Source organism: Staurois parvus, unplaced genomic scaffold (assembly GCF_062004578.1).
Source record: "Staurois parvus isolate SC_StPar_1 unplaced genomic scaffold, SC_StPar_1.0 ptg000335l, whole genome shotgun sequence".
In the NCBI taxonomy this organism is placed as follows: domain Eukaryota; kingdom Metazoa; phylum Chordata; class Amphibia; order Anura; family Ranidae; genus Staurois; species Staurois parvus.
The window spans coordinates 580,141-605,027 of NW_028318131.1; the positions used below are offsets into that span (position 1 = coordinate 580,141).

The window sequence follows — 24,887 nt, forward strand, 5'->3', positions numbered from 1 at the left end:
ACATGTCCAGGGTTGTTTATATATCTTTATATACTTAGAGTAACCTAGGCTAAACTTAAAATATTATAATGTATATCAAAACCGTCTGTTTTTATCATTTTTTGGATGGAGTTTGGAATGTTTATGGATGGATTTGAATCACTGTCCCTACTGGGGGACTCACCCTCCCAATTTGTTTGGGTGACCATTTTCTCCAGGATTGAAACGTCCGGAAAATCCAAACTTTTAGAGTGGTCACCAGAACAGGAAAAGAGGGGAAACCTCATTTTGTTTCAGATTACCTCAACCTGCACTCCAGAGGACATGTCTCCCCTGGTCTAGAGTCCAGTGGAGGCGTGCTTTACACCACGGCATCCGACGCTTTGCATTGCACTTGGTGATGTAAGGCTTGGATGCAGCTGCTCTGCCATGGAAACCCATTCCATGAAGCTCTCTACGCACTGTTGTTGGGCTCATATGAAGGCCACACCAAGTTTGGAGGTCTTTAGCTATTGACTCTGCAGACAGTTGGTGACTTCTGCGCACTGTGTGCTTCATCATGCGCTGACCCCGCTCTGTCATGTGACGTGGCCTACCACTTGGTGGCTGAGTTGCTGTTGTTCCCAGTTGCTTCCACTTTGTTACAATCCCACTAACAGTTGACCGTGGAATATTTAGTAGCCAGGAAATGTCACGGATGGACTTATTACTGAGCTCCTGAGAGCGACCCATTCTTTCACCAGTGTTTGTAGAAGCAGTCTGCATGCCTAGGGGCTTGATTGTATACACCTGTGTCCATGGAGGGGATTGGAACACCTGAATCACATGATTTGGAGGGCGGGGACAATACCTTTGGCAATATAGTGTACTCTTTAAAGTCTTGTTTTGGGTGAGAACATGTCTGCTTTACATTTGATTTAGATATGTAGCACTGGATTCTTTCATTTCAGAAGTGCCTCTGCTGAAGATTACAAACCAGCTCCCAGCATATGTTCATTTTTTTCGGTTAAAACAATAGCTGGATTCAGAGAGGGGGTGGAGCTGGCATGGAATCACACTGCGTGTAAAGGCTAGTTTATAAGCAGCCTATTAAAACTGACCTCCAGCCTTCCTTTCAGTCTTGCACAGTTGTACCGGCTCCTCTCCCGGACTGAAACGGCTTCCTCTGATTTCACTGCACACTGTGAGCTTCTCACAATGTGCATTAGAAGCTGCAGCAAGTCAGATAGAGCTCTGCCCCATTTACGGGCTGGAGGATGTCCTGCATCATCTTGCTGTTTGCTCCCCAGCGTGACTGTCTCTGCCTGACCCTTTGATTCATCGGATTTCAGTTCTTTCAATCATGGAGGCTCAGCATCACACATGGGTGTTACTACGATGATATAGATAGGCGCAATTAGGAGGAGCAATGCTGTCAAGTCTAGGGCTGCTGTTAGAAACCATAGGGTCCCTTACAGCCAACCTGACAGAGCCCCCCCAAACCACAGGGCCCCAAACACCCAACCTAACAGGGCCCCCCCATCCCCACAAAACAAAAAACACAGTTTACTAGGCTTCAGTTATGAATGAACACAGTGAGTGATCGGTACAGATCACTCATTGTGTTCATTCAGGAATGGAAGGGTCTGGTAAATTACTGGAACTAATCCCCTAAGTATTTCTCTCTGCAGCAGCTGAAAGCCAGCTGGGGGGGAGCAGAACCAAGCTTTCAGCTGCTGCAGAGAGAGCCACACGGGATTGGTTCCAGTAATTGCCCTGTTCACCCTTCCTGCCCATATTTGGTTCACTCAGCTGCCTGGGCCCCCCTGCAGGCCTGGGCCCCATACAGGAGGACTGGTGGTGCCCCCTTATCCACAGCCCTGGTCAAGTCCACTATATAATAAGGTCCAAGCAGACCATATAGGTCAATGAAAAGAGAGTCCACTCTGTGGCTGCTTAATCCCTAGAGCAGGAGGCAACTCTGGAATGAAATGAATGGAATGAGAAGGGAAGACAAGCGCCATCTGAGTGTAAGGACCACAGCACCTTCTCTATCTGGTGGACCGGGACCAGGACCGGTACTGATGATGGCAGCATACTTAGTGCTTGTTTTAACCTTTTTTGTGAGTGCGTCTATCTTTGTCTATTGAATGCATTAATACTACACTCAGATGGCGCTTGTCCTCACTTCTCCTTGGGTTTTACTACAGCTTCCTGTTTTTTATCACCTTGCTCAGAGGAGATGAGGCTTGCATAGAATCGCATTGTGTGTAAAGGCAAGCTTGTCCTACTACAGCCCAAACCTTTATTGGGTATTATTTATCATTTCAGTGGGAGGTAAAGGGTCAATGTTCCATACCAGCACTCACGCGATCTATTTGTGGACACAACAGACGCGCGTTGTGGTCCCTGTACTCTGCGTTCTCGCCGGTCATGTGACAGGGAATTCCGGGTCTGATACAGAAAGGCCGGGGTGTGTTAATACACAGGCCGACGTAAGGGGGGAGTTTGGAAACTCGGCCGCTGCCGAGCTATAAGTATCAGTGGAAAGGTCAGACGGCTGACAGGTTGTGCGCTGAAACATGGGATCAGCATAGCTCCATGGGAATTTTTCACACCCTGAGACTGAAACTCAGTATGGCACAACGGAAATGTACCGCCAACTCTATGGCCGCAGCACCGCTCCCCCCACCCAGCCAGGTATGAGCCCCTTTTAACCCTTTCCATGGTGGACAGGACCAGATCAACACTTGTCACCGACCCTTCCATACAAAATCACCAACTTCAGACTTTATCCAAATCCCAATGGCAGGCTCCTCTCCTGGACTGAAATTGCTTGCTCTGGTGTCACTGCACACTGCGAGCTTCTCATAGCATGCATTAGAAGCTGCAGCAATTCGGATACAGCCCACTTAATTTCCTGGCTACAGGACATCCAGCATCATCTAACGAGAATTGAAACTGAAGCACCACACCACTGCTAAGAGGTCCAGATACAACTTTCTTCCATTAAAAGTCAGGGGTACAATCTAAAAAGTTGCCAACACGCTTCAGGGGTGCAAGGGCGCCCACTTCATCAGAGCAGAGTGACAGCCTGTTATGTGCCCAAGCGCCCCTAGGTGGCAGTGTGCCCTAGGCGGCTGCCTAGTTTGCCTAGTGGTAGCACTGGCCCTGGTCACACCATTGCTAAAAAGGCCAGATATATCTTTATTCCATTGAAAGTCAGGGGTACAATACAAAAAGTATCCAACGCTTTTCAGGGGTCCAAGAGCGCCCCCTTCATCAAGACTAAAAAGAACATAAGAAAATCTCCATATCGATCTTGGGCTGATCACACTGCTTGAAATAGCACTGTATAGAAGACTGGAACTTACAGGCCAACTGGATTTCTGGCAGGATGGTCAGTTTTTTTTTCCACTCATTGAACAGATGTAACACACTTTTATGGGTATATTATACCAAACCTAAAGGAAGCAAATTGGAGATGTTTGTTAGGGTTTACATAAACTTTCCACCGAGCCCTGGCGTCCCTAGGCCAAATCTGTACACCCAGGGGGCAGGAAGGGTTAGCTGGTCACATGACCAGCTGGTCTCACCAGCTCCTGATTATTAGTAGGGCCTGAGAGCTGTCTATGACAGCTCGGTCACTGTGCTGAGGGTGCACTCCCAACACAGAAAGCTCTTCTGCCCATGGACACATATGTGCAGCGTGTGGGGATTAAAGCCCGCCCTCTTTGCCGCTGCATATATATGTTATGCGGGCAGCAAAAGGTTAACAAACACATGTCAAATTAACCTAAATTATAAATGTTCAGCCATCAAAATGAGCAAATAAACCCTTGCGTCAATAGGAACCATAACTCTCCTGGGTGCATGCTGAACTTGGACAGCGTGGTAGTAAAACCACTGCTATCTGGAGGGTAATCATGAGTTATGAGGCTGTAAAGATTGAAGGAAAGTCACCTCTGAATTTTGCCTTGTATGGTTCTCTGGCACATGATGACAAAGGTCCAATTCCACACAATGAGCAGCAAACCCAAGGAAGGTGTCTGCATGCCATGGCGGTGATGTCACCAGCCAACAAATGTCAAGTCATCGGGATACGTGCGGTGCACTCTACCTGAGCTCTGGGATTTCTCTGACTCAAAGGGTTTAAAATAGGAGATCAATACTACTACTACAGATCAAAGACGAAGATAATCATAGAGGGAAACCTCCAACCACGTAGATTAAAGAACGAGGAAGGAGGAAGTAGCTGACAACAATGTGGAAATGAGGTCCAAAAATAAATACCTGTAAGGTGGTAGAGTTCTTTTTTGGCAGAAGAGACATGCAAAGTCTCAATGGTCAGATGTCCCCAAGGACAGAAAAGATTTAATGGCCAGATGCCCCTAGGGACATAAAAGTCTCGATAGTAAGATACCTTTAGGGATGGAAAAGTCTCAATGGTCAGATGTCCCAGGGGATAGAAAAGTCTCAAAGCTCAGATGTTCCCAGGGACAGAAGAGTCTCAATGGTCAGATGTTCCCAGGGACAGAAGAGTCTCAATGGTCAGATGTTCCCAGGGACAGAAGAGTCTCAATGGTCAGATGTTCCCAGGGACAGAAGAGTCTCAATGGTCAGATGTTTCCAGGGATGGAAAAATCTTGATGGTCAGATGCCCCCAGGGATGGAAAAGTCTCAATGGTCAGATGTCCGCAGGGACAGAAAAGTCTCAGTGGTCAGATGTTCCCAGGGATGGAAAAGCCTCAATGTTGAGATGCCCCCAGGGACAGAGGAGTCTTAATGATCAGATGTCCCCAGGGACAGAAAAGTCTTCATGGTCAGATGTCCCCAGGGAGTAAAAAAGTCTCAATGGTCAGATGTCCCCGGGACAGAAAAGTCTCAAAGGTCAGATGTTCCCAGGGATGAAAGAGTCTCAATGGTCAGATGTTCCCAGGGACAGAAGAGTCTCAATGGTCAGATGTTTCCAGTGATGGAAAAGTCTCGATGGTCAGTTGCCCCCAGGGATGGAAAAGTCTCAATGGTCAGATGTCCCCAGGGACACAAAAGTCTCAGTGGTCAGATGTTCCCAGGGATGAAAAAGCCTCAATGTTGAGATGCCCCCAGGGACAGAGTCTTAATGATCATACGTCCCCTAGGGACAGAAAAGTCTTCATGGTCAGATGTCCCCAGGGAGTAAAAAAGTCTCAATTGTCAGATGTCCTTAAGGAGGGAACAGTCTCAATGGTGAGACGTCCCCAGGGATGGAAAAGTCTCAATGGTCAGATGTCCTAAAGGACGGAAAAGTCTCAGTGATCAGATGACCCCAGGGAAAGAAAAGTCTCAGTGGTCAGATGTCCCCAAGAATGGAAACGTCTCAATGGTCAGATGTCCAAGGGGATGGAAAAGTCTTAATGGTCAGATGTCCCCAAGGATGGCACAATCTCAATGCTCAGATATTCCCAGGGATGAAAAAGTCTCAACGGTCAGATGTTCCCATGGACAGAAAAGTCTCAAAGGCCAGATGTTCCCAGGGATGAAAGAGTCTCAATGGTCAGATGTTCCCAGGGATGGAAGAGTCTCAATGGTCAGATGTTCCCAGGGGCGGAAAAGTCTCAATGGTCAGATGCCCCCAGGGATGGAAAAGTCTCAATGGTCAGCTGTCCTCAAGGACAGAAAAGTTTCAATAGTTAGATGTTCCCAGGGATGGAAAAGTTTCAATGGTTAGATGTTCCCAGGGATGGAAAAGCCTCAATGGTGAGATACCCCTAGGGACGGAAGAGTCTTCATGATCAGATGTTCCAAGGGACAGAAAAGTCTTCATGGTCAGATGTCCTCAGGGATCAAAACAGTCTCAATGGTCAGATGTCCCCAAGGAGGGAACAGTCTCAATGGTGAGATGTCCCCAGGGAGGAAACAAGTGTCAATGGTCAGATGTCCCCAGGAAGGGAACAAGTGTCAATGGTCAGATGTACCCAGGGAGGGAACAGTCTCAATGGTCAGATGCCCCCAGGGACGGAAAAATCTTAGTGGTCAGAGGTCCCCAGGGACGGAAAAGTCTCAATGGTCAGATGTCCCTGGGGATGGAAAAGTCTTAATGGTCAGATGTCCCCAAGGATAGAAAAGTCTCAATGGTCAGATGTCCCTACTGGGGACACAGGTGGTAGTAAAAACTTCCCACTGAAATTTTAATAAAGAAGCTTTGTCTGGAGTTTCTCTTTACACAATTTGCAGTTCTCCAGCCTTCTCTTCAGTCTTGCACAGTTGTACACAAGATATTAGGGCTGTATTTTGGTGGTGTACTCTCCAAGTCACATAGGTATTTTTCTTTCTTTTTCTAATGTATATATAAGGATGGTGGTACATCACCTTATGCACAGTTGTACCGGCCCCTCTCCTGGACTGAAATTGCTTCCTCTGAACTTCTCACAATGTGCATTAGAAACTGCTGCAGACTTGCTATAGAGCCCATCTTCTGCCCTGTCCAGGGTCGGACTAACCATTTGGAAACTCGGGCACTGCCCGAGCGCCCAGGGTCAGTAGGGGGCCCCATGAGATGCCCCTGGTACCTTTTTCATAGGCTTTTTGAGTTGGGCAAGGACACAGGGGCCCCATGATCCCCTATTTCCCGGGGGCCCTATGAGCTGTCAGTCCGCCCCTGGCCCTGTCTGAAGAATGTCCAGTATCATCAAGCTCTTTCCTCCCTAACCTGACTGTCCTTGGCCCACGCCATTCATTCATTGGATTTCAATACTTTCGTTAATAAAGGCTCGGCATCACATGTGGAGGTTATGTAGGGCAGTCCACATGCAAATACATCCTATGTAAGAACACCCACCCCTACTGACTGACATCCACCCATCAAGGCATTTTGATATTTGCACAAGTCCCCTGTATAAATCAGGACTAAGGGCTCTTGAGAAGAGTATTTAAGCAGAATGTTGTGATGTTTTAAGGAAGCTATGTACAGCACCCTGCCAGCCCCTCTGACTAAACATGATCTGCCTGCATTGCATAGAGAAGCACAGAGACCTAGTGATTACATCACTGGAACTAAAATAAGGTATGTACTGAAAACATAAAGATTTTAATTAAAAATTGAATTGGCATATAGTGAAAAACGGGAATGGGGGAACCAGGGAAGGCAAATTATAAGCAGATTCAGCTTTAAATGTTTTCAAATGCAGAGAGGTGACACAGCAATGTTTCTGAAGTGTGAGAACTGTTATGCAATGCTTTATGTCTCACTGAGCTGCATACTAACCAGGAGATGGGCTAAACTTTAACTCTCGCGACTAATGTGACACAGATTCTTCACGTTCACTTTGTACAGAATAACAGAATCCTAGTGAAATGTGTTCATTTTTAACTATATTAGAACCAATAACCATTCTGGTATGTGCGTCCCGGCATTTCTCCACGATGATGCTGACTGTACGGAAAATACTGTACAGATATCTGATCTGTGATCACTAGGAAATCCAGGTTTTCGGGTGGAGGCCAAGGGGTAAAGGTCCTGACTACATGAATTGTATGTTAAACGGCAATCTAATGCCATAAAAAGACAAACCTGCTCTGTTCACCTTTGGAGGGAAAGGTGGCAAGAAGTGGTTGAATGCCTGGGATTGTCAGGGTGATGGTTCTCACTAGTGTCGAAAAGCAGCTGGAGGCAGACACGTTTTTATAGATTCATCCATAGATCACAAGTATAAATTTTCTCTTCTATCTTATCCTTCATCTTCCCCCAACCAGTTCTTTCTTCCTCCCTTCCCTCATTTCTTCCTTCTTTCCTTGCTTCCTTCATTCTTTTCTCATTTCCCTTCTCCCTTCTTTTCCTTCCTTCCCCTCTGCTCTACTCCTTTCCTTTACCTTTTTTTTTCTTCCTCACTACTTTCTCCTTCTCCCTCTCCCTTTTATTCCTTCTTTCTTCCCTTCTTTTTCATTTTTCTCTGCCTTTCTCCTCCTTCCTCCTTTCTTGCTTCCTTTCTCTCTTCCTTTCCTTTCTCCTTTCCCTCTCTTCCTTCCTTCCTTCCTTCTTCCCTGCTTTTCGCCTTTCCTTCTCCTTTTCCTTTCAAAGTTAATTCTTCTTCCTTTCTTGCTTCCTTCCTCTCTTCCTTCCTCTTTTTTTTCCTATCACTCTCTTTCTTCCTTCCTTCCTTCCTTCCTTCCTTCCTTTTTTCCTTCCCTCTTTCCTTCCTACCTCCCTGCTTTTCTCCTTTCCTTTCTTTCTTCCTCTTTCCTTTTCTAATTTCTCCTCTCCCTTTCATTCCTTCTTCCCTCCCTACCTTTCTGCTTCCCCCTCTCCCTTTTCTTCCATCCTCCCTTCTTTTCCTTTCTTTCCACCTTTTATTCATTTTTCTTCCCTGCCTTTCTCCTTCTTCCTTCCTTCCTTCCTTCCTTCCTGTCTTCCTTCCTTCTTCTTTGCTTTTTTCCTTTTCCTCTCTTCCTTCCTTTATCCCTTCCTTCTTTTTACTCCTCTCTTCCTTTCTTTCCCTTTTTCTATTTCTTCTTCCTTATTGCCCCTTCCTCTGTCCCTTCCTCCATTTTTCCTTCTTCGTTTCTTCTGTCCATTATTTTTTCTGTCATCTAGATTGGGCCTACAGAAGAAGACAACCAATATGGGGGACACCAGGGCATCAGCCTGTATGACTAAATAGGTCACCTGCCCAAGGTGGGGGTCTTACAGTTTCTAAAAAAAAAAGCCAACTATGCGGTTGTTTCTCTGGTCATTGATTTTGGAGGTTCAACAAATATCTGCTCAAGTTTCAAACCACCATGATGGAATGTGCAGTCATATAGGGGGCACACTGGTGCATATTAGTGGTTGGAACATATCATTTGTGGCACAATATGAGCTTTCAGCACCTGCCCTATGTTCTTTGGAGGCCAGGATATGCTGCAACGTCAGGCAGCCTAGTCTATCTGTAGTATGAACAGCTTTGTGATACATTGGACACTTACCTCCTTCACACTTCTCTGCACAATTCAAGTACTCCTTTAAGTACTGCTGTAATCAGGCTTTGAATTATCCAGTGAGGAAACCCCAACACAGCAGACACAAGGAGAGTCTGTGTAATGTTTGGAGGAACCAAATATCTTCTTTATCTCTAATGTGTCTCAAAGGTCTACAGTGACTATCTACTGAAAAAATTAGATAATGCCACCACTTATGACCATGGCTGAGATCACTTTACACCTGCCTTTGGATGGTGACATATGAGCTTATGGCATCTAACAAAGATAAGAAAAGTGAAAAGGGTCAAGTGAAAGAAAGTTTACTCTGCAACACCTATCTACACAAATACCTGAACCTAAAAAGTGAAGATTTGCTATCTAACAGGGAACATCCAGCCACCCAAAGTGCCCCCCAGTCCATTGCAAACCCCCAGACAGTACACCCTGACCCCATACAAAACTCACCAGCTCCCACCAGAGCCTGCAGCCTCCTTCAGTGCCCATCAGTCTGTTGCAGAGTCCATAGCCCAATGTAGAACCTTTCAGCCCTTCACAATGCTCCCAGAGCCCCCTAGCACATATTGCAATGTCAGCGCTGTTTTACTTGACCATATTACTATACTATAGAAATTAATGCCCGGTAGGCCTGTCACTATCAAACCCAGGGGCGGACTGACCATTCAAGCACTCGGGCACTGCCCGAGGGCCCGGGGTCAGTAGGGGGCCCCATGAAATGCCCCTGGTACCTTTTATAGGCTTTTTTGGGTGTGCTTTGAGTGTGGGCAAGGACACAGGGGCCCCATGATCCCCTATTGCCCAGGGGCCCCATGAGTTGTCAGTCCACCCCTGATCAAACCGTAGCACTGTCTGGCCATTTCGACTATGTATGCCACTTTTAAACCATTGCCTCCATTCAAGCATTGCGCTATGGGCTCCTCCTCTTGCCCAACCCTTAACCCCACCCCAATCTCTGTCTCTCCCACATTGCAAAATTCCAGATATGAGTATAACCCCATCAGTTATCAAATAACCAGTCATCAGGGGGCAGCTTTGACATGAAGAAGTTAAGCCCTGCCTCTACCAGGATGGCTGTTGTACACCAGCCATTCTCAGCTAGGGTTCTGTGGAACCCAGGGGTTCCTCCAGAGGTTGCTTGGGCATCCCTGAACTGTGGCTGATTACTTGCCATCTAATAGTGCCTGCATATTTCCAGGATAGGTGCCTCTTGGAAAAGCCAAGACATGACACCAATGATCTTTTTAGTTGTCGGTTGACATTCTGATCACCACTACAAGGAGCATTCTTCCTATTGGCCACCAATGTAATGGGAATTTTCTTATTGATCCCTGATGAATTGGTTTTAGTAAAGGTTGCTCAAGACTTGTTTTAGAGGTTCTTCTGGGGTAAAAAGGATCAGAAAGGCTACTCTATACAATGACACAGTGCAGAACAAGGCATGGCAATAAGAAACAGGGAGAAGACCATCTGCAGGGAGACCACAGGAAATACTGGTGACTAGTTCTTAGCCTTCTTTCGGCGGCACAGGTTGTAGAGTCCTGGTCCTCTCTAAAGAAAAGCTATAACAATTTGGGGGTCAATTTTATTTTTGCCTTGACATTGTTTCCATGGTGGACCCATAAAAAGACCACTTATTCTGCACTGGTTTACTCATTTATTTCCAAAGTCTGAGGCATTTTACGTTTGATGCTTTCTCCAGTGCTTTTTGCAGTTTGTTTTGCGTTTTTCTACACTCGTTTTTGACGTGTTTTTGATGTGTTTTTACCACATTTTGCTTTTTGTTCAGCTTTTTTTTTTGTAGTTTCTGGGCAGAATAAACATGCAAAACGCGGCAAAATCGCACTACCATGCATTTCAGCGGCTTCTCCATTGAACTCTATTGTAGCGAAAAAATGCTGCTTTTTGTTTTTAAAAAAGTCCCTAACCCTTTCCAAAAAACACAGAAGCTCAAAAAAGCCTAGATGTGCCATTTCCCATAGGAAACCATATTAAATAGACTGTAGTATGTTTCTGCAAATAGCATTGAAAAAACACATTGGTGTGTATGGAGCTTTAGATGTATTTGGAGTTCTGATTTTTTTTATTTGTTTGTCCAATTAGTATATAAAGTTCTAGTTTTTATTTTAGATGTCATACTTCAGCTTAGTTATTTTCTTAAAATTTGAGTTGAATTATATTTTATTTTTGGAGTCACGCAGGGAGGTTCAGGTGCCTAATGAGTGACGCTGCTGCTTTTACGTCTGAGTTTTATTATTTATTGGTCCCGCATGGGTCATGTTGTTATGCCAACATACTTGACTTTTAAGATGTCCTCGACAGAAGGTCTTCGCATGTGTTTCTCTTCAGTTATCTAAATCAATCAATGAGAATGAAAAAAGATATTCAAAAAATGACCTTATTTTTTACACAGCCTTGACGGAGCATTTGGTGACAGTCAGACATGCTTGCCAAGTGGCCCCATTTTAGCCTTTTTCAGAAAATTGTCTTAAAGGGGAACTTCATTCCTGCTCAACTAATTGTTCTTGTATTGAAATAAACAAATGCATACTTACTAGCCCATGGAATACAGGGTTGTCCTCCTTCCAGCCCAATGTTCTTCATTGCTTCAGCACTGCCATCTTGACCCAGCATGCACAGACAAGCCACGAGTTCCTGCATGGTCTATAGGACCTTAGTGTGAACAGAAGAAACCAAGCACCAAAGGATTAAGATTTGGTTCAGAACCCCAAGCATCTTTAATTCTTGACAATGAAATCACAACCAGTGGGAAAACAGTAGCCCATGCAATATAAGGTTGTCCTCCTTCCAGCCCAATGTTCTTCATCGCTTCAGCACCGCCATCTTGGCCCATCATGCACAGACAAGCCATTTGTTCCTGCAAGGTCTATAGGACCTTAGTGTGAACAGAAGAAACCAAGCACCAAAGGATTAAGATTTGGTTCAGAACCCCAAGTATCTTTAATTCTTGACAATGAAATCACAACCAGTGGGAAAACAGTAGCCCATGGAATATAGGGTTGTCCTCCTTCCAGCCCAATGTTCTTCATTGCTTCAGCACCGCCATCTTGGCCCATCATGCACAGACAAGCCATTTGTTCCTGCAAGGTCTATAGGACCTTAGTGTGAACAGAAGAAACCAAGCACCAAAGGATTAAGATTTGGTTCAGAACCCCAAGTATCTTTAATGCTTGACAATGAAATCACAACCAGTGGGAAAACAGTAGCCAAAGCGTTTTGAGGGCCAAGGAATCCTTCAACGGAGATAAAACAAAAAAACCATAAGTAAATCATAAACAGTGCTATTTTATTTATTACAGGTATATAAAGCACTGTCAATTTATTCAGTGCTTTGCATATGTATTGTACATTCACATCAGCCCCTAACCCTCAAGGGCCGTACAAACAAAGGTCCCTAACTCACACTCATATGCTAGGGTTGATTTAGAGAGGAGCCAATTAATCTACCAGCATGTCTTTGGTTTGTGGGTGGAAAACTACCCAGGAACAGGCAGGGAGGTGGTGCTGTCCTTGGGATTTGAACCAATGACCCTAGTAATGCCAGGTAGAAGTGCTAACAATTTAACCACTCTGCTGCCCTTGCTAGAAAGCCGTAGTATGTATCTGCTATCCCTCTCTGCCAATCCTTCCACTGGCTTCCCATTGCCCAACAAATAAAAATGTCAGGCAGGTGGTGCTGTGCTTGGGATTTGAACCAATGCCCCTAGTACTGCCAGATAGAAGGGCTAACCATCATAGCCACTCTGCTGCCCTCACTATAAAGCTATGGTATGTATCTGCCATCCCTCTCTGCCATTCCCTCCACCGGCTTGCCCAACAAATAAAATTCAACCATTAACAATAACATATAAAGCCATTTATAACTCTGCCCCGAATTACATCACCAATCTTGTCTCCAAATATAAATATCACCCAAACCGTCCTCTCCGCTCCTCCCATGACCTTCTGCTCTCTAGCTCCCTTGTCTCCTCCTCCCATGCTCGTCTCCAGGACTTCTCCAGAGCCTCCCACATCCTCTGGAACTCTCTACCGCAATCTATCAGACTATCGCCTACTTTGCCCACTTTTAGGCGATCTCTGAAAACCTCTCTTCAGGGAAGCCTATCCTGCCTTCAGCTAATAACGGAATCTTCTATTCCTCCTACCAGTCCATCCCCCCACAGTTATTACCTTTTGTACCACCAGCCCCTCCGTCTTAGATTGTAAGCTCCCAGGATCAGGGCCCTCCTAACCCTCTTGTATTGAACTGTATTGTTGCTGTATTGTCTCCCTTTATATTGTAAAGCGCTGAGCAAACTGTTGTCGCCATATAAATCCTGTATAATAATAAATAAAATACACAAGATTCCACTGACAAGAACCTTCATTAGCCAAGCTTCAAGCTTGCATTATTTCTCTAGGTCTTTGGGACCTGGTGGAGGTGACCGCTGTGTCTGCACGTGCACCCCACCCGGTTCTGCCAGGTCCCATAGACTGTCCTAGACCTGTTTTTTTTGTGTGTGAATGTTTCACGTGGCTTCGTGTATGTGCAGACATGCCACACAGTCTTTGCCAGGTCTCACAGTCCTGGCAGGAGCTTGCGTCATGTCTGCAAATGCACGAGATGTCAGGCCAAAATTGCGGCGCCATAGCACAGCGACAATAAAGAACATTGGGCTGGAAGGAGGACAACGCTGGACTCCATGGACTAGTAAATATGTATTTTTTTTATTTCAATGCAAGAATAATTACCAGGGAACAAAAAAAATACATTGGTGTGGGTGAAGTTCCTTGTTGAGACAATGTTTGGACAAAGGCTTAAAGGAGGTCCTCTGCAAGGTCCCATAGATCCCGGCATGATGTGTTTCTGCATGCATGAAGATGGCGCTGCATACATCATCCTTGCCCAAGGTGAAGAAGAAGGAACATTAAACAGGTAAAAATAAAGAACTGGATTGTTTAAAAAGTTTCCCAAACCGTGTAAGAGGGAGGGAAGGAAGAAGAGGTCATAATTATGGGTGAAGGTCAGCTCTAATGTCTGAAATAAATTAGTGGTCTCATTGTATTTACCTGCTTAATATTTTTTGGTCAATTATAGGGCCTCCATGCTTTCCTACTTTTCTGAAAACTGCTATTTTTCCCTCAATTACACAGTGGCCCAGTGGCCTAATGGATAAGGCATCAGCCTCCGGAGCTGGGGATTGTGGGTTCAAGTCCCACCTGGGTCGGTTCCCTCCTTGTTCTTTGGATACACCTGAGCTCCAAGCAAAAGAATAAAATACACAGGAGAGATTGATTTTACCAGTCAAAGGATTTGTATTTCTTATCAGTTAGATCTGAGATTTACACAGTGCTGCCATATAGTACTGACCAGTTTGGCAGGGCAGGAGACCAGATATAGTGAATGCAGGGTCCGGGGAGACCGGATATAGTGAATGCAGGGTCCGGGGAAATCAGATTTAGTGAATGCAGGGTCCGGGAGGACCGGATATAGTGAATGCAGGGTCCTGGGAGACCGGATATAGTGAATGCAGGGTACAGGGAGAGCAGATATAGTGAATGCAGGGTCCGGGGAGACCAAATATAGTGGATGCAGGATCCAGGGAGACCGGATATAGTGAATGCAGGGTCCGGGGAGACCGGATATAGTGAATGCAGGGTCCGGGGAGACCGGATATAGTGAATGCAGGGTCCGGGGAGACCGGATATAGTGAATGCAGGGTCCGGGGAGACCAGATATAGTGAATACAGGGTCCGGGGAGACCAGATATAGTTAATGCAGGGTCCAGGGAGACCAGATATAGTGAACGCAGGGTCCAGGGAGACCAGATATAGTGAATGCAGGGTCCGGGGACACCAGATATAGTGAATGCAGGGTCCGGGGACACCAGATATAGTGAACGCAGGGTCCGGGGACACCAGATATAGTGAACGCAGGGTCCGGGGACACCAGATATAGTGAACGCAGGGTCCGGGGAGACCAGATATAGTGAACGCAGGGTCCAGGGAGACCAGATATAGTGAACGCAGGGTCCGGGGAGAGCGGATATAGTGAATGCAGTTTCTGTGGTTTAGTAAAACTAACTTTGCACTCTTTTTCTTTTGATTCACTCGGATTTCCAGTTTTTCAGTTACATGGTAGCCACCATTAAATCCAGTCAAGTGATCGTCTTCTGTTGAGCGGGAATGACTTTTCCTGAAGTTGTCAAATTTTCTAGCAAGTTCAAAGGTACATTGCAACTGAGTAAATCTCTTTTATGGAAAGGGAAAATAATTAGGTAAGAATTTAAAATACTTAATTTTTCTGTTATGTTGGTGACAGAGACACTTTAAAGTGGTAGTATAAACCCAAAAACCCCCCAAAAATGTAATGTATTGCAGCTTACCAATCATTAGATGTGATGGCTGCATTTTTTTTAAGGCGTTTTCACCTGGTGATCCGGCCAGTAACATACCTCCTGTATTAGAGCGCCCCCACTATAGAAGAAAGAGCACAGGGACACCTTTGGACAGCAGCACTGTCAGGCTGGGGGTAGGGGAGTGTTAGATGTACTAGCACAGTGGTCGGCAAGCCGCGGCTCGCGAGCCACATGTGGCTCTTTACACACTTTAATGTGGCTCTTGTGTGCCGGGCGCCCGCTTCCCTCCCTCCTCTCGGGCGGCAGGGACTCTGCAGCGTGATCCAAAAAAAAAACAGCCGGGGCAGCGCACTCAAATGCAATGATTGGCCAGTCTCGCTGCCACTCACATCCTGATAGCCAGTGATTGGCTGTCAGGATGTGTGTAGGCGGGGCAGCGTGACGAACGTGAGAGGAGCTAGGTTCCTCTCACAGTCCGCCCTGAAGACCGGAATGGCGCGGGAACACGGCGAGAGGAACGCGCGGAGCAAAGGTAAGTGAATTGACACAGGGGGGACTTGGCTTACTACTTGCTACTTACTTACTACTACTATATGAGGGATGAATTACTATAGGGGGGATGAATTACTATATGGGGGATGAATTACTATATGGGGGATGAATTACTATAGGGGGGATGAATTACTATATGGGGGATGAATTACTATATGGGGGATGAATTACTATATGGGGGATGAATTACTATGGGGGATGAATTACTATGGGGGATGAATTACTATAGGGGGGATGAATTACTATATGGGGGATGAATTACTATAGGGGGGATGAATTACTATAGGGGGGGTGAATTACTATGGGGGATGAATTACTATATGGGGGATGAATTACTGTGGGGGATGAATTACTATGGGGGATGAATTACTATATGGGGGATGAATTACTATGGGGGATGAATTACTATATGGGGGATGAATTACTATGGGGGATGAATTACTATATGGGGGATGAATTACTATATGGGGGATGAATTACTATGGGGGATGAATTACTATGGGGGATGAATTACTATATGGGGGATGAATTACTATGGGGGATGAATTACTATATGGGGGATGAATTACTATGGGGGATGAATTACTATATGGGGGATGAATTACTATGGGGGATGAATTACTATGGGGGATGAATTACTATGGGGGGTGAATTACTATATGGGGGATGAATTACTATATGGGGGATGAATTACTATATGGGGGATGAATTACTATGGGGGATGAATTACTATAAAAACTTATTGAAACTAAAAACAGTGTACCATCCTATGTATTTTCAGTTTTAAAAATGTGGCTCTCAAAATAAATTTCAATCGTGGTTTTGGCGAGATTTGGCTCAGTTGAAAAAAAAGGTTGCCCACCACTGTACTAGCAGATAGAGATACACTAACAAATTGAAGCCAAACGCCAGCTAACACTTTATAAGCAGCAAACTGTTTTTTCCTTTTGGGATAAAGGTTTTACCCAAATAGATAAAAGATGACCAATGTAAGAACCCCCGTCAGTGTTAAATGGTTTGTCTCAACACTCTTATTGTTACAGCTGCTGGACAGCTTGTTCTGTTGAATAATAACAAACCTACTGGCAGCAACATCGGGTGAAAATAAAAGAAAGAAAGCATAAAAAAGAAAACTAATGCAGCCATCACATCTAAGCAGGGGCGGACTGACCATTTGGAAACTCGGGCACTGCCCGAGGGCCCGGTGTCAGTAGGGGGCCCCATGAGATGCCCCTGGTACCTTTTACATAGACTTTTTTGAGTTTGGGCAAGGTCACAGGGGCCCCATGATCCCCTATTGCCCAGGGGCCCCATGACTTGTCAGTCAGCCCTGCATCTAAGCATTGGTAAGCTGCAATATAGTAAATGTATGCTTTTGGGTTTAATACCACTTTAAGGCAAACACAGCAATTATAGCTCACAATCGGCCCTTACCTATAATATACTATTCTTTTGTGATTTTTTTTTTACCGTTTGTATATAAATGCATGCAATATCTCCCCTAACAGTTCTAATAACTTTACAACATGAAATTATAATTTTTTTTTAAAAAAACTATAATTTTTATTGAACTTTTACATCAATAATAACACAAACAAAATCTTTCACATAAGCTTCAGTTGTCTCTCCTATTCCTAAATAAACCAACTACAATCCACATTCTCATAAAGAGGCCGCCTATACATTTAAAGACTCTAATAAAGAGACTTCTTTTAGCAACTCATCCCTCATAAACCCAACCCCCAAAAAAGTCACAAAAGAAAGTGTGCATAAAAGTCAAACTGTAGCACCAACCATGTGTGTAATAAAGACATATAGCAAAAAGCAGAATTCAAGAATCGAGTGAAAATAAAATAATTGTCCATGTAATAAACTTTTCCAGTGTAGAAAACTTAAAAGTATCAGTCCCCATTGATAATCTTATTGGACGAAACGCGTCGGTGAGGAGTGTGCAGAGCTGACGTCATGCCGCTGCGCGATTCCAGGCCATCTATGTAAGCTGACATTTCTTTGATGCACTTGATGTATTTTATATGGGTTTTATAATAAATACTACACTATTGGAGGCATATCTGTGAGCTTTATTTCATCACAGCCTGTCCAGACAGAGTGGTACCTGTGGATACAGTCATTTGCCAGCCACGTGCATTTATGGAACTTCTGTTTAAACCCAGGGGCGTTATTGCTGTTGTAGTGGCAGCCATCAGTTTTGGTGAGTCTTGAATTCACAGGGTGACAGCATTTTTTTAATTACTTTACTGTAAGCAAGAGCACTTTGCGGTAGTGGTGGACTGATACTTTTAAGTTTTTTACACTGGAAAATTTGATTATATGAACAATTATTTTATTTTCACTCAATTCTTGAATTCAGTTTTTTTTGGCATACGTCTTTATTAGACACACTATTTTGCATGATTGGCGCTACACATTTACTTTCATGCACTTTACTTAGGTTTGGTATACTACCTATTGGTTGGTATTTTATTAATCAGAAAAGAAAGAAGAAAAAACACAAAAAAAAGGGGGGGGGGGACTAATGCAGCCACCACATCTAAGAATTGCTAAGCTGCACTATAATAAATGTCTGGGTAGTACAGTGGCTAAATGTTTAGCACTTCTGTCTGGCAGCACAAGGGTCATTGGTTCAAATCCCAACCACAGCACCTCCTGCCTGGAGTTTACATGTTCTCCTTGTGCCTGTGTGGGTTTTCTCCAGGTACTCCAGCTTCCTCCCACACTCCAAAGACATGCTGGTAGGTTAATTAGATCCTGTCCCTAACTCACATTCACACATACAGTACTAGGGCCACTAGTATGTATGAATGTGAGCTATGGACCTTAGATTGTACGCCCCTTGAGGGTTAGGGACCTTAGATTGTACACCCCTTGAGGGTTAGGGACCTTAGATTGTACACCCCTTGAGGGTTAGGGACTGATGGGAATGTACAATATATATGTAAAGTGCTGCGTAAATTGATGGCGCTATATAAGTACCTGAAATAAATAAAATGTTTGCTTTTGGGTGTATTTATTTATTTCAGGTACTTGTATATCGCCGTCAATTTCCGCAGCACTCTACATATATATTGTGCATTCACATCAGTCCCTAACCCTCAGGGGGCGTACAATCTAAGGTCCCTAGCCCTCAAGGGGCGTACAATCTAAGGTCCCTAACCCTCAAGGAGTGTACAATCTAAGGTCCCTAACCCTCAAGGGGTGTACAATCTAAGGTCCCTAACCCTCAAGGGGTGTACAATCTAAGGTCCCTAACCCTCAAGGGGCATACAATCTAAGGTCCCTAACCCTCAAGCGGTGTACAATCTAAGGTCCCTAACCCTCAAGGGGCGTACAATCTAAGGTCCCTAACCCTCAAGGGGCGTACAATCTAAGGTCCCTAACCCTCAAGGGGTGTACAATCTAAGGTACCTAACCCTCAAGGGGTGTACAATCTAAGGTCCCTAACCCTCAAGGGGCATACAATCTAAGGTCCCTAACCCTCAAGGGGCATACAATCTAAGGTCCCTAACCCTCAAGCGGTGTACAATCTAAGGTCCCTAACCCTCAAGGGGCGTACAATCTAAGGTCCCTAACCCTCAAGGGGCGTACAATCTAAGGTCCCTAACCCTCAAGGGGCGTACAATCTAAGGTCCCTAACTCACATTCATACATACACTTACTAGGGACAATTTAGACAGGAGCCAATTCACCTACCAGCATGTCTTTATTTAATACAAAATTCAATTATAATTTTAGAAAACTTTCATCTGTTCTTCCATATACAGAAGTGCCCCCCGAACTCTTCAGAGGTGCCTTGTGGGGGTACTAAGAGCAGAGAGCCCTCGGACTATGGAATATGCAGCGAGCTGTTCTCTCTGTAGGGAGATCTCAGGCTGATGACTCCCATACAAGCCGTCATTTCCCTGTCCTGGGACCAGTACAGAACATTGCTGCTCTGGTGTTCTGACATATAATCCTCCTATCCTCCCGAGGGCCCCAATCTGGAATCATTCTCTCCCCTGACACTGGCAATGAGAGAAACGATTGCACTATGCAGGGGAGCCGCTGCTGGCCTCAGATTACACCATCCTTTGTTTTTCTCTCTCTGTTTATTTATTTCTGTCCCAAATAATGTTGAACCCTTTCGAGAGCAGAGCCCATTGATACATATGAAAAAGGGTTGATTTACTCAAACTGAAGAGTGCAAAATCTGGTGCAGCTCTGCATAGAAACCAATCAGCTGCCAGGTTTTATTGTCAAAGCTTAACTGAACAAGCTCAAGTTAGAAGCTGATTGGTTAATATGCACAGCTTCACCAGATTGCAGCTTCGGGCAGCACAGTGGCTAAGCGGTTAGCACTTCCCCCTAGCAGCACTAGAGTTGTTGGTTCAAATCCCAACCATGGCACCACCTGCCTGGAGTTTGCATGTTCTCTCTGTGCCTGCATGGGTTTACTTCCACACTCCAAAGACATGCTGATAGGTAAATTGGCCCTAGTATGTGTATGAATGTAAGTTAGGAACCTTAGATTGTATACCCCTTGAGGGTTAGGGACTGATGTGAATGTACAATATATATATAAAGTGCTGTGTAAACTGTACCTTTAATAATAATAGTGCCTGGTCATACCGGTGCAATTTGAGAAATCGCATCTAGTGAATGTCAGTGTCTTAACATGTGCGATCACTGCAGCGTGAATTCTAAAGTAGTTCTTACATTACTTTTTCTGCAGTTTTGTTGCCATTTCACATACATAGAATGTAATGGAAATCGCACTGCAAATTGCAAGAAATCATTGTCACAAGCAGCAATAAAGTCTTCAGAAATTGTGCTGAAATTGCACACAAATCGCATGATTTTAAATCACAGTGGTGTGACTGGTGACTTAGTAAATCTTGCCCAAAGAGTACTTTTTGTAGCTGGATTAGGGATGTAGGCAGGAGCTAGCTCTTGAAAGACCATCATTTAAATCAGTGACCTCCAAACTGCAGCCCAGGGGCCAGATGCGGCCCTTTGCTTGCCTTTATCCAGCCCTTGGGACACTGTTTTTCCCACTGATAAGAGACACAGTTCTGCCAACTGATATCACTATTTCTCCCACTGACGCCAACAATGGGGCAGTATTCTTCCCAATGATACCAACAATGGGGCAGTATTCTTCCCAATGATACCAACGATGGGACAGTATTCTTCCCAATGATACCAACAATGGGGCAGTATTCTTTCCAATGATACCAACAATGGGGCAATATTCTTCCCAATGATACCAACAATGGGGCAGTATTCTTCCCAATGATACCAACGATGGGACAGTATTCTTCCCACTGATACCAACGATGGGACAGTATTCTTCCCATTGATACCAACAATAGGGCACTATTCTTTCCAATGATACCAACGGTTGGGTACTATTCTTCGCAATGGTACCAACGATGGGGCAGTATTCTTCCCAATGATACCAACAATGTGGCAGTATTCTTCCCAATGATACCATCAATGCGGCAATATTCTTCCCAATGATACCAACGATCGGGGCAGTATTACTCTCAATGATACCAACGATGGGGCAGTATTATTCTCAATGATACCAACGATGGGGCAGTATTCTTCCCAATAATACCAACAATGGGGCAGTATTCTTCCCAATTATACCAACAATGGGGCAGTATTCTTCCCAATGATACCAACAATGGGGCAGTATTCTTCCCAATGATACCAACAATGGGGCAGTATTCTTCCCAATGATACCAACAATGCAGCAATATTCTTCCCAATGATATCAACAATGGGGCAGTATTCTTCCCAATGATATCAACAATGTGGCAAAATTCTTCCCAATGATACCAACGATGTGGCAATATTCTTCCCAATGATACCAACAATGGGGCAGTATTCTTCACAATGATACCAACAATGCGGCAATATTCTTCCCAATGATACCAACAATGCGGCAGTATTCTTCCCAATGATACCAACAATGCAGCAGTATTCTTCCCAATGATACCAACAATGCGGCAATATTCTTCCCAATGATACCAACAATGCGGCAATATTCTTCCCAATAATACCAACGATGTGGCAGTATTCTTCCCAATAATACCAATGATGGGGTAGTATTTTTCCCAATGATGCCAACGATGGGGCACTATTCCTCCCCATAATACCAAATGTGGTGGTGTTTTTTCCCAATGATGGAAGGGAAATTCCCAGTCCTGCTGGACACAGTGCATTCCCCCTAAATTTTGATGGACCATAAACTGGCCCTTTGTTTAGACCGTTTGGAGACTCCTGATTGAAATCATTGATCTGTATATTCCCAGACCACATTTAGCAGAGTCACTATGCATCAGTTAACTTGACAATACATTCTATTGCAAATTACCCTTCCTAGTTAATATCTTTAGGACGTATGAAACGTTTATTTGCTGCAATGTTTTAACCTATTGCCGAGCATGTGACCCCAAACCGAAATTGTGGATGCCGCTCAGGCTGTAAGGATCCCAATCAATAAAGCCAACTACTGTGAGTGCAGGCTAGGATGGGGCTCGTTCAGGCTGCAGACAGCAATGTACAAGGAAGAAAATAAATGTCCATATGAGCCGCACATCTCTGCAAACCTCAAGTAAGAAAGTGTAACAGCCCAGCCAGGCCAAGCACCAACGCGTTTCACTCTGCCCCTGGAGCTTATTAATCAAGTGGATCTTGCCGAGCATGTGCAACAACAAGGAGGGTGCCCACATGGAAGAAAAATATATTAGAAATATATTTTTAAAATATTCTTCCCAAATATATTGACATATATTTGAAATACTACAATTTTGGCCATATGCTATTTTTTTTAAAATATATTTCAATAAATAAATAAATATATATATATATTTATAGATAGATAGATAGATAGATAGATAGATGTTGCATGTTGAAATGCGTTTTTTATATATTACAAAATATATGAAAAATATTTTTAAAAACATATTTTTTTTAAATATGTTCTTCAGATTTTTTTAACATGTACAAAAAGTCATTTTAACACATATTTTTACATATATCTGTAAATGCATTCCAAAAATGTAGATTTGTGTTTTTAAAGACATACATACGTATATTTGAAAATGTATTTTTAAAAATATTTATCAAATATTTTGTAATAAAAGCGCATTTCAACATATAGTAGATATATATATATATATATATACATATAAATATATATATATATATATATATAATTTATTTATTTTTTTAAATATATTGAATAAGGTCAAAATTGTAGTATTTCAAATATATGTAAATATATTAGGAAAGAATATTTAAAAAAAAATATGTCAAATATATTTTTCTTCCATATGGGTGGGCTTTAACACCCACACACTGCAAATATGCATCTATAGCAGCTGAGGTTTCTGTGCTAGAACGTGTTTGCTGCATGCTCCCAGCACAGAGACCGAGCTGCCACTGACTGTCTCTAGTGAGAATCAAAAGCCAGTGGGACCAGCTGCTGATCATGTGACCACATTAGTCATGTGATCAGACAGACCTGAAATGTCCAGTTAATAGGAACGTTGCGGCTGGGTAAGAAAAGGTTCAAAAAACGCACTGCCAGCTTCAGCCTGATAGATTGGTTTACTAACAAACCTCATGTGATTAACATATACCTAATAAAGTGCCGGTGAGTGTATATGTATATTTTTTGTTGTTAGTACCCTTAGTAGGGCCAAGAAACAATGTGCATTCTGGGTTTTTTTTTTATCCTACCTAAAACATACTGACCCTGACATTAAAGCGGAATTCCAGTCTTTTTTTTTAACTTCCAATGTTTCCAATGCCCCCTCCGGTGTACAGTGCTACACGGAAATTATTTTTTGTTTGTTTGTTTCTAAATACCTTTGTTATATATCTTCAGGCGGCACTTCCTGTTCTGGCCACCTAGGCGATGACGTCATTAGGCGATTCCCATTGACTCCTGGGATATCGGTGTCATCTATCCCAGGAGTGTTCGGGGTGCCTAATAATGAAATGTGACGGACAGGTTGCTATAACATTGGGACGGGTATTTTCACCGCTGCCGCCATTGCTGTGGCAACCTGTACGAAACATCCTAGATGGCCACCAGCCTGCCGAGATCAGGTACATTTTTAATGATTTAAAACTAACCAGCATGAATACTGTTCTGACAGTATTCTAATTTAAATGTACAAGTAATAACAATCATGGGGAGATTTTTTTTTTTTTTAATTGATTCTGGGGACGGGAGCTCCACTTTAATCTATATCAAGTTTTATTTAGCTATTTTATCTGTATTATTATTATACAGTATTTATATAGCGCCAAAGGGTTTGCTCAGCGCTGTACATTACAGAGGGGGACAGAACATGAGACAAGACAGTACAATACAATACACGAGGGGTTCGAGGGCCCTGCTCTTTCGAGCTTACAATCTAGGAGGGAGGGGGTAGAGGTACAGGAGGAAGTGGCTGTGGGGGATGGAGTGGTAGGAGGAGTGGAGGAGATTGGTTGTTAGGTGAGGGTGAGGTAGGCTTCCCTGAAGAGATGGGTTTTCAGGGTGCGCCTGAAGGTGAGGAGGGTAGGTGACAGTCTGATGGATTGGGGTAGGGAGTTCCAGAGGATGGGGGAAGTCCTGGAGAAGTCCTGCAGTCGGGCGTGGGAGGAGGAGACCAGGGAGCTGGAGAGTAGGAGGTCCTGTGAGGAACGAAGGGCACGGGTAGGGTGGTATTTGGGTATCAGGTCAGTTAGGTAGTTTGGGGCGGCGTTGTGAATGGCTTTGTATGTCAGAGTTTTTCAGGGGGGTAGCATCGCCCCCCAAAGGAAGGGATGGAAGAAGGGACACACACAGCTTGGGGACTAGGTGGGATCTTAGAGAGGCTGCGGGCTGCTTGATGGTGTATGCAGAGCCTGACTCATTCCCAGGGATGGAACTGTGAAGGTGAGTGTCTTCTCTTCTCTCAGGGTGGTGATAGTGGAGGGCTCTCTCGGGTGGGGAGGCTGAGGTGTTGCTGGTCAATGTCAGGCTCTCTTCGTGGGGGAGGGGGGTGTTGGTCAGTGTCAGGGTCT

The 24,887-nt window shown here is 44.2% G+C and overlaps 1 long non-coding RNA gene and 1 other non-coding gene across 2 annotated transcripts in view; one reads left to right on the top strand and one right to left on the bottom strand.

Annotated features, from left to right (window-relative positions):
- Positions 1–11,112: 11,112 nt before the first annotated feature.
- Positions 11,113–24,887, bottom strand: part of LOC149457094 (uncharacterized) — a 57,414-nt gene continuing 43,639 nt past the window's right edge. Inside the window, exons 2-3 of the long non-coding RNA XR_016313750.1 lie at positions 11,466–11,583; positions 11,113–11,263 (exon numbers count right to left, since the gene is read on the bottom strand). This is a non-coding gene — a long non-coding RNA (uncharacterized LOC149457094). The remainder of the gene's footprint in view (positions 11,264–11,465; positions 11,584–24,887) is intronic.
- On the top strand, positions 14,066–14,138 carry TRNAR-CCG (transfer RNA arginine (anticodon CCG)). The gene has a single exon. It is a non-coding gene; the product is annotated as a tRNA-Arg (tRNA).